This window comes from Schistocerca piceifrons, chromosome 3 (genome assembly GCF_021461385.2).
Source record: "Schistocerca piceifrons isolate TAMUIC-IGC-003096 chromosome 3, iqSchPice1.1, whole genome shotgun sequence".
NCBI lineage: Eukaryota > Metazoa > Arthropoda > Insecta > Orthoptera > Acrididae > Schistocerca > Schistocerca piceifrons.
The window spans coordinates 510,913,148-510,922,748 of NC_060140.1; the positions used below are offsets into that span (position 1 = coordinate 510,913,148).

The window sequence follows — 9,601 nt, forward strand, 5'->3', positions numbered from 1 at the left end:
GTAGAGAACGTTGGAAAGGCAGACAAGCAATAATAAGACAAGGATTCATGAAAAAGAGAATTTTGTTTACATCCAATGTGAATTTAGGTGTTACGCAATTCTCCTCAAGATATATGTCTGGACGCAATTCTCCTCAAGATATATGTCTGGAGTCTAATATTGTTCTGAAGTGAAACTGTTGAGGTAAGAAGAGAATAACAGCTTTTGAAACGTGGCGCTACATAAGTAAGTTAAAGATTAAGTGGTTAGATCGGTTTACCAACGACGAGGTACTTTATCAAACTGCGAAGAAAAGGATTTACTGGCCCAAATTAATTGAATGAGCCTGACTTTATCAAATATAAGCATCTCAGGCGCTTCAGAGAAATACTGCGAATTTCTTGAGAAACTGTACTTTGACAGAATGAGAGTGGGAACTATACGACTCATCTTTCTGTAGTAGTTTTCAGTGGTTACAGATATAAAGGTAAATGGCGATAAGAAATTAACGAAGTAGAATTATTCTGTAAGGGGCCACCAGAGCCCTCGAGTACGTTAAATAATAATACTCAGAAAATATTCCTAAACAATGTCCAAAATTTTCTCAGTGCAGTTCCGATCATGCTGTATACCGTTTCAAAGTGTCGGCAGGATGTGGTGGCAGCTATCAGAGAGCATCGATGTGCTCCAGGCGTCTATACATATGCCTATACACACATACATGCCTTCTTTTGTTCGTCAAAAAATCTGTTTATTCTTGGTCAAGCTCGGGAAACTGAAAACCATTTGTAGTTATTTTGTGTTAAGATGTTGCTACCGTGAGTATGTAAAAGATTTTCGCTTTCATTTCATACGCCGTACGTACACTTCTTAACCCTGAAAATACAATAGCTGTTTTTAAAAGTGTGGATAGATCTGATCCTCTTTCATGTAAAATTGAAGTACAGTTGAAGACTAGAATCACCGTGTAAAGTCGGGTAAAAAGTTACTAAAAATAAAGTAAGCTTATTTGTCGATTGCGCTACAATCGAAACTTGTCTCCAGTCAGCTTATATTTTTCAGATAGACCCACTTTCTTACGATCCTTAAAAATTTCTGTAGCGTGTATCTCAATTAAGAGTTATTCATAAACCAGAATTAAATACTGGAAACATCGTTGCTTTAATATTGTACTGATTAGCATTTAATTATCGAGGAACAAAGGAAACCGTAGCAAACACTTCCAGTGATTTTAGATGTACATTAAGTCTCAAAATGTGTGGTTATCTTTGCATATCTTTTCTTATTTTCCCCTAAATGAATCTCTTGTTACAACTTGTTCTGGGTAAGATACAGCTGATGTCTGTATAAGAGTCAGCGTTAGCCAGTACTGATCACGTCTCATCTACCCCGGTAACTACATTTCATTTCGTTTACATCCAAATGTAACATCTTTCCTTGTTCCTTCCTCAGGCCTGTCGACAACGTTTTTAGTCAAGTAGTTGAAATGTGAGTGGAGCAAGCGCGCACACCTTCCCGTTTAAAGCAGAACTCATCTTTTTAAAAGTTAACTTGTTTCCCACTCAAAGATAGGATCTTTACAGTTTTCAACAAATATCTGTATAACTTCTTCGAAAGCTATCCATATCTTCTTCAGAACTGTTTCTCCATTTGTTACAGATATTTGATACCTAATAAGTTTTCTAATGATTGAACTATTAAAAATACCCTCTTTTAGTTTTTGATAATTACAATATTTTTCGCTATCTTTGGCAAATCCTCCATAATGTGTGTAACCAATCCCAGCTTAAAGGAAGATTGATGCAGAAGTACGTTCTTCATATCTACAAAACTTTTGAGAACTATGCTTTGGCTTCTAGTTTACAGGTTTTTCTGGAAAGCCATTTCCTTACGATTTCGTGGTGTCCATTATCAAGGCAGTCACTTCCGCATGAAAGCTGGGACATACGTAACTTCCCTGTTTCTAGAATGAAATTTTCACTCTACAGCGGAGCGTGCGCTGATATGAAACTTCCTGGCCGATTAAAACTGTGTGCCGACCCGACACTAGAACTCAGGACCTTTGCCTATCCCGGGCAAGTGCTCTGACAGAGCACTTGCCCGCGAAAGGCAAAGGTCCCGAGTTCGAGTCTCGGTCCGGCACACAGTTTTAATCTGCCAGGAAGTTTCAACTTCCCTGTTGTCTAACAACCATGAGAATCACCACATACGATCGATCCACTACAGCGTTTTTTGTTTTGTGAGAACAAAAGCTAAGTTCTTGTATCATTTATTTATATGCACAGTATGCCTTACAAGTAGTGACGCATACTTGTTGCCATTATGGAGAATGTACTGCTTTCGGCTTTGATCCACCTTTTTATCGAGTCCATTGACTCGATAAAAAGGTGGATCAAAGCCGAAAGCAGTACATTCTCCATAATGGCAACAAGTATGCGTCACTCTTTCACTCTTTTATATCGTACCTAGTGTTAAATTTCTCCAACATTCCAGGAACGTCGCAAATGTAAAGGTCATATGCTGTAGAAAAATAGCGAATGAACGCTTTCTCTCTGCTTTTGTACCACGATAAAATGTTCCTGGAGTCCACAATTTCTTTGCCTTCAACCTAATGCATATATTTTGATTAAAATCATTATATGAGTGACGTTTCGGGGAGTCAAGAAATAGGAACCTGTTGCTAAACAAACGTAATTCTTTGTCGATCACCACGTCCTCTCTGTATGGACTGTTGACATGCAGAGCATTGTCGAATGTGACTGGCTGCAATCTTGCACCGCTCCTCCATCATTCCAGTCTGGCAATAACGAAATAATTTTATTCACAATACAACAGCCGTACACAAGTCTCTGACTAAGTCATTCGGTTCAGCCTGTCATGGGCTCATTGTTGTGTCCAACACCTTGTAAGTCCTTATCAGTACCCAAAACACTGTTTCCAGAGATTTTAAAATAATTTAGTATGTCAGGTACTAAGATATAAAAAATCAATTTGGTATTTTTAGGACTGAAGCAATATAAATCAGACGAACAAAAGTAATAATCGTCTCGGTGGTTTCGACATTGTCTCCAAATCATCGACATCTCAAAACAGATATGTCCCTTCCTTAAAAGCACTATTGGAGGTTTTCACCATAAATAGAACATATAATTTCTTCACAGAGTTTGTAATAATTATTTGATTGTTCCTGGCTACAAAGCTACCACAGGTGTTAACACCGACGGTCAGGTAAATTAACCTTTTCAGGTCCTGTAGATACAATTGTGTCCATTAAATTTCACGGTTCCCAATGGAAACCAGACGTACACATTTGTGAATATTCAACCTTTTCATCATGCGCAAGTACTGCCAATTGTTGGGCAACATTATGAAAATATCGGCAAGTTAATGTGGCAGTGCGCAGCATATCGTGATGGTGCATAGCAGCTCGTGACCACCAGAATACATGGATGTGGTTGGTTGGCTATATTACACTGTGCCATGCCATTGAATATTGCTATTGTTATTCTGCATGGTAATTATTGAATGGTCATTTTTCTATTTATTACAATACAGAATATTTCGTACATAGTTACTTTAGTACATAAAATGAAGCCAAGTGTACCGTAAAAAGCACGTTTTGAAAATGGGTACATATTTTTGTATAAATCTTGCACCTCAGATCATTTAAAAATCACCTACGAGCATTACCGGCAACGGCCATTCCACGGTAGATACACCGGTTCCCGTCGGATCATCGAAGTTAAGCGCTGTCGGGCGTGGCCGGCACTTGGATGGGTGACCATCCGGGACGCCATGCGCTGTTGCCATTTTTCGGGGGCCACTCAGCCTCGTGATGCCAATTGAGGAGGTATTCGACCGAATAGTAGCGGCTCCGGTCAAAGAAAACCCTCATAACGACCAGTAGAGCGGTGTGCTGACCACACGCCCCTCCTATCCGCATCCTCATCTGAGGATGACGCGGCGGTCGGATGGTCCCGGTGTGCCACATCTGACCTGATGACGGAGTGCATTACCACACAAATCAAAATTTCCCTTCCTCCAGAAAAAAATCAGGGTTAAGCAAATCTGTTGAAGCTAATCTTGTGGACACCGATAAATCGATCGTTTATAACAATATGAAAACATATTTGAAATTATCAAGTGATACTTTTGCAGAAACCAGAAATTTGCCTGATTAACTGAATTTTGCGTCGGCATCAGTACTTGTAAGGCATTCTGCGCATGTAAATGAATGATACGAGACTTAGCTTTTGTTCTCACAAATAGGAAACACTTTCGTGGTATTCTATAAAATAGACTATTGTCAATTTGCTAACGAAATGGCTTTCGACTTCTTAATAAGGCTGGACAAACGATATTTGGATTGGAACAGCCTCGAGGTTTCACATTACGTCACTGCACTCGATACGCTATCAAACCTGCCTGAACATCATGTGACGTGTGACGCTCATAGTGCGGCGGCAAGCGAAATGTAAAAAACTGCGAACTAGCTACGAGAATAAGCGGCACCTCTGCTTAAAATGTGACAAATTCGTGTAACACATCGGGTAATAGTATGAAATTCCGAACAAACTGCTCTCAAACGAACTTGCAGTAATGGATAAATGGATATTTATGCTGAATTTTAAGGAAAAATAACAGTCAAAGGCGAAATGCTGTCTTCACAAAATGTTGCTTGACTCGGAAACAAGTACAATAATTTATGTGATTAACAGAGACTGTAATAATTTCCCATGTTGGTTGTGAATGAGCTTTTATATACTGGTTCGTAAGTTACAGTAACTGGTAATAACTTTACCAGCTTTCAGTCAGCTTCAAAATAAGATGGCAACATTCAGATAAACAAGGAAGAAAATTAATCAATAATTAAATGCTAAGTGGACGAAATAATATATAGTTTGAAACTGGCTGCCGTTGTCATGGCGAGAATAAATCATTGCAGAAAAATGCGCCGCGGAGATAACACAGACACCACTAAATCGTCGGACACGCGAAAGATAGGGAATTGGACTGATTCGATACTGTGATCTTTTATTACTTTATTAACTGCTGTTCCGTATGTTATGCGGTCTGGATTATATTGCAGTCCACGTTTGAAAGCTACTTTTTATTATTACTATCCGTAGTACATTAAATACACTAAGACACTTCGTGAAGAATGAACCAACAAAGGTCGCTAGATCGCGGGCCAATCCAAATACCGAGCATAACCGGAGCTGTGATTTAAACTCTTCGAGCAATTGGAGTCACACTCAAGCGCCGGACTAGCAGTACTATTAAGGCCGTCGGAATGTGATATTCGAGCGTCGCAACCTCAGATAAAGTGACTTTCGACTTACACAGATATTACTGAAACAGTCAGAAAATATATATAATATTATGAGATACAGATTACGTACACCGGAAATAGCACGTTTTAAGTAGAAATACTCACATTAAAAAAAAAGGAAAAGGAAACTTTTGTTATGTATTCCCATCATGATAAAATTCGGTTCACAGTGAATCGAGCGAGCGAAAAGCGCTGCGCCTGGTACCTCGATTGCCTAGCCACTAAATTTTGTGTCATTCCTCCTACACATCGCCGGTACAAGTTCGTTTCTTTTATAAACTTTTATCTGTCTGTCCTGGGTGAAGGAGGCATGGCTTGTCCCAGCTTCCTCTCGATAAGTAACATTTGTGCGAATCACACGTCATTATCATATAACAGAAATATATATGGAGTGAGCATTGCGTACTGTAATGTGGTTAGCATCAAATCGAAATAATCACGTGTCGCCGGTACAAATCGTACGCTTTAGTTTGGCCTCTCTCTGATTTGTGGAAGTCAAGTGACTCTGGATCACAACGGAATTTTTATGTTCGTCTGCGTAACAGTACTGTGCACCGCAGCAACAAATAGGCATTGTGATAGCAGTGTCAATTCGTGTGTTTTGTTTTGAGTAGTCGTGGCTGTTATTCTTAAGAAAAACGAGCGAGCGAAAAGCGCTGCGCCTGGTACTTCGATTGCCTAGCCACTAAATTTCGCGTCATTCCTCCTACACATCGCCGGTACAAGTTCGTTTCTTTTACAAACTTTTATCTGTCTGTCCTGGGTGAAGGAGGCATGGCTTGTCCCAGCTTCCTCTCGATAAGAGCCAAGTTAAAGCACACGATTAGGATGGCACTGTCGTTTACTTCTTGCCTTAAGACCGAAGCTTTAGTATTATACATATTCGCCCTGTTTTCATACATTTATTTATTAGTAACCAGTGTTACTGAACTGTTCCTACTGCACATACAAATCGAAATTAATTAAAGGAGGAAACGTTACTTTTCATAAGTAAGTACCACAAAGGTGTGACTGTAGTTATACTAGTAAGAGGCACTTGTGTGTTGATTAGTATCGGTCCACAATACAGCGAATACAGAAAATCGTAGGGCTAATTTATGTGGCTCTAAGGCTGCATATTTAAGAAATAATTGCTAGATAATTACCGTAGGGTGGGAGTGTGCTTCCGGTCAACCCACTCAATGTACACACATTTCCAGCGATGTTCACAGCTGGTAACATGTAACTTTTGCTGCTGCCAGTCATGATTTTCTTTTATTTATTTTCTGTTTTTAATGTGTTCTGTCGTCGTAAACAGCGTGAGTGATGTAGAATGCGCAGTGTTTCACGAAACTGTTCGAACGAATAGTACAGGAGGTAGAGAACATCAAAACAAATATATTTAGACTAGGAACACAATCTCTGAAGTCACCTTGTTGTATCAGGGAACATTTTGTTTGTGGTGCAGACGTAAGCTGTTGTGTCTGTGTCGCTGAATGGGAATGTGTACTGACATTCAAAACTGTCCTGTGTATGGATTGTTGGATGTACTGGTTGGACATACCCTGAATATTAAAGGAAGTACTTCCAGCACGATAGGGCGCCAGCCCGTTTTAGCATTAATGTGAGGAATCATCTAGTGCTAACTTCGGGAATCGATAAACCGGTGTAGGTGGCCCTGTGGCCAGGCCACCCAACTTACCTGACCTCACGTGTGTGCATTTCTTTTTCCACTGGGGGCATATGAGGCAGGTGGTGTAAGAAACCGTTGTGGCAGCAGATGACGACCTCGCCCCTATAAGTGCTCTCGCGGCTGGGACCACTGCGGACATGTCTGGAATCTTCGAACGGAGACAGCAGTCAACGGTTCAACGGTGTGCTGCGTGCATACAGGCATTGCATTAGAGCAGTTCCTGTGAATCCCCTGCTGTAATAGCATCCTAAACTACCTTGGGTGTAAATCGTACATAGCATCAGAAACTGCCATCAGCGACCATATTACGCACCTTAACAAAATATGTCTGTTTTGATCTTCTCTACCTCCTGTATAAAATTCCATGAATAGTTTCGGAACACCTTATATGTCAGTTTCTGCATAACAGGAAAACAGGAGTCCACCCCGATAGCTGAGTGGGCAGAGTGACGGATTGCCGTCCTACGGGCCCGGGTTTGATTCCCGGCTGGGTCGGAGATTTTCTCCCCTCAGGGCCTGGGTATTGTGTTGTCTTCATCATCATTTCATCCCCATCCGGCGCGCAGGTCGTCCAATGTGGCGTCGAATGTAATGAGACCTGCACCAAGGCCGGCGGACCTGCCCCGCAAGGGGCCTCCCGGGCAATGACGCAAAAGCTCATTTCCAGGAAAACAGGAAATCCTGAAGGCACCACAACAACGCAACAGCTCACACACCGCAAAAAACATCACTCCTAAAAACATACTTGATAATTGGAATCATGTCTCATTAGACATTGAGTAAAAAATAAAAAACGGAAAGTCGAACATGGCAGCAGCAGAAGTTATTTTATAACAAACAAAACTTTCGTAAAAAAGATCGACCCAGCGTTAGAAAAGAGTAAAAGAATTCAATTACAATTTCTGTCGTTATTCTGATGACAGAGATACATCTCGCAGTGAGGCTTTGCCAGTAATGACCTAAATAAGGATTTTCAGAAATCATTGCAGCCTGAAGCTCATGACTCGACGTTTCACAGAGAATTTTGAAGTAACGCAAGTCTCCTGTGTGACACTGTACCTCTGTGTAGCGCTCTCGCGTCGCTGTATGGCAGCAATTTTAGTGCAGGCAGTACCGCTTTGCGGGGCCGGGGCATTGTGCAGCTGGAACAAAAAGAGAAAGAGAGAGAGAGAGAGCCCTTTGAGAGCTAAGGGGTTTGCAGGAGGGGCGGAGACAGCGGCAATATTGCGAAAGGTCAAATTAATGCGTGGCTGGGGACCTGAGTACGGGGACCCCGACATATAGTTTCTTTTATTTATCCGCCCCCTCGACCCTCCGGAAAAGCGAAAGTGGGTGGCTGGGGACGGGGATGAGGGGTGCTATTGAAGCACGGGCCGCGTGCTCGCATAACGGCACACGCGACGCCAGCCGCCCCTCGCTACCTTGCAGGCTATACCTGCGTCCTGCTGCTGCCAGCTCACCTGAACATCTGACCCAGCGCCGCAGCCGCGGAACAGCTGAGCAGCTCGGCTTGCGTCACATCACCCACAGGAGTCTATCCCTAAGTCCTTCTTTTACTGTAATATCTGGTTAGTCGGTTAAGGACACACGAGATCCGTAATAATTTGCTATAAATACGGGGCGAATTAACGAAAACTAGCAGCCCCCTTGTTTCGTGAAATGTTCAAAATATCGAAACGAGACCTTTGAAATGTGATAGTGCACGGAAGGAAGTATTTTATGGAAGAGAGTGGTATGTTTCTTTAGCACATGCAAGTATTTTCTGGAATGGAATGGTATATTTCCTTAACGCATGCTAAGGTTTGGCGTTAAAAATTTTCGCAGAAGTATCGGAAAAACGAGCCAACACTGAGGAGCGGTCGTCATCGGCTTTACCCTGCAAACACCGCAAATTGAGTCTGTCGTTATCTGTAGCAAGAAGATAACCCTATTTGGTCGAACGTATCCCGACATATATATTAGCAGTATTATTAATGTGGCTGTGTCCACTCTGCATATTTACAGCAGCTTGAACTCTGCTGGGGATAATTTCAGTGAGGTATATGATTGTGTTTGAAGGAATGGCAGCCCATCCTGCCAAAAGAGCCGAAACCAGAGAAATCAGTGATGTTGCACGCTGGGGTCTGAAGCAAAGTTAACGTTCAGATTGACCTCAAAGGCGTTCCACTGGGCTCAGAACAGGACTGCGAACAGGCCATTCTGCTTCAGCATCCCCCAGGCTGTGGCTAAGCCATGTCTCGCAGTATCCTTTCTTTCAGGAGTGCTAGTTCTGCAGGGTTCGCAGGAGAGCTTCTGTAAAGTTTGGAAGGTAGGATACGAGATACTGGCAGAAGTAAAGTTGTGAGGATGGGGCGTGAGTCGTGCTTTGGTAGCTCAGTTGGTAGAGCACTTGCCCGCGAAAGGCAAAGGTCCCGAGTTCGAGTCTCGGTCCAGCACACAGTTTTAATCTGCCAGGAAGTTCATATCAGCGCACACTCCGCTGCAGAGTGAAAATCTCATTCTGGAACCTTATTGTCCCTAAAACATTGTCATAATAAAACAACTATCATCTCAGAACTGTTCCCATACTGTACAGTACAAAATGCTGTTAAACATGTTCATATCCCTCCGCATTTAGC

The 9,601-nt window shown here is 42.0% G+C and overlaps 1 pseudogene; it reads left to right on the forward strand.

The window, feature by feature from the left end:
- The first annotated feature begins 3,670 nt into the window (after positions 1–3,670).
- Positions 3,671–3,788, forward strand: LOC124790604 (annotated as a pseudogene).
- The last annotated feature ends 5,813 nt before the right edge of the window (positions 3,789–9,601 follow it).